Source organism: Elgaria multicarinata, chromosome 3 (genome assembly GCF_023053635.1).
Source record: "Elgaria multicarinata webbii isolate HBS135686 ecotype San Diego chromosome 3, rElgMul1.1.pri, whole genome shotgun sequence".
Classification (NCBI taxonomy): Eukaryota; Metazoa; Chordata; class Lepidosauria; order Squamata; family Anguidae; genus Elgaria; species Elgaria multicarinata.
In genome coordinates, this window is record NC_086173.1 from 15986530 (window position 1) to 15987870 (window position 1341).

A 1341-nucleotide genomic window follows, 5' to 3' on the forward strand; every position below is an offset into this window, starting at 1 on the left:
GACACCTGGCAGGCCGCTCACTTCACACCTGGCAGGCCGCTCACAAACTATGGGGCCAAACATGGCCCCACCTTGAGGGGTGGTGGGAGAGGCCCTTGTTCTTCAGTATGTTACGGTGCCGTAGGAGCAAGGGAAGGAAGCAGCTGCCCAAACTCCCTCTTCTAGTGTTTCATGCTCCCCACTTCTCTTTGAGGTGTACAGATTTCGGGGCAGCCTTTTAAATAGTCAGTTTCGTTTTGAGGAGAGAGTGCTGGAAACATCCGACGCTTTTGTAATAGGTGAACATAGAAGACCAAGTGCTAGTCTGTAAAGCAACACCAGTTTCCTCCAGAAGCAAGAGCATGTCCTTGAGGCCTCCTTCACCCTGTCTAGGACTCCTTCTAGTCACCCAGGTACAAAACCTAGGCTTCAGTATCCTTTGCTGGTGACAAACAACAAACTGTTTCTTGAGCTATTCCTCAAGCAGGTGGGAGATAACTAGCCGGTGACCACCAGTTTTCAAAGGTCATTAGCAAGTGCCTTTAATGTAGCAATGGTTGCAAAAGTCTTGAAAGAGGTTCATTTAACAGTGATTGTCAGGTCGGTGCTCTCTAGATGTTTTGGACTAAATCTCCCCTCACCACTGGCCAGGATGACTGATGGGAATTGTAGTCCAAAACATCTAAAGGGGCACCAGGTTGTTTTCTCCTGATTGAGCAGAAAGGATGCTTATAGGAGCTCTGTGCGCTACAGTATCTAATTATCCTGCTTAGAGGAATCATGTTAAAAAGAGCATTTTTCTGTTTCCATACAGATTCATTTATTCACCCATGTAGTTACTTGCTCAACCATCCTTTTGTCTCCCTGTCATTCTAATGTGTATAGGTAGATACCCATTGATCTTATTGGCTGCGTAACTGTTGCTTCATTTCATTTGCCACCACAGCCGCACACATGTTGAGCTATCGACAGTTATGTACCCACCACACACATGCTCATTCGTCTACACACACATCCCTGTTTCCCTCCCCAAATATCCAGCTGACCACTTCTCTGGTAACTGGTGGTCTACAAGTACGCTGGAAAGGGGGCATCAGTCACCTTGGGATTTTGAGGTCTGCAGATTGCAGAAGGGATGTGGAAACAACATAATTACACTATGTAGTAGTGAATATTTTTATAACCAATGAAAAATGAATGAAATTAATTATTGCAAAAGATGCAATCTACACACACCAGAAAGGGGTGAGAGTCTCTTATTGTTGTTTTGTGTTTTGTCGTTTTTGTGATATTGGAATGAGCCGTCAATGATTATGTTTCGTCCCTCTCACTCCAATCATCATTATCAGCAGCAGCGTGGGA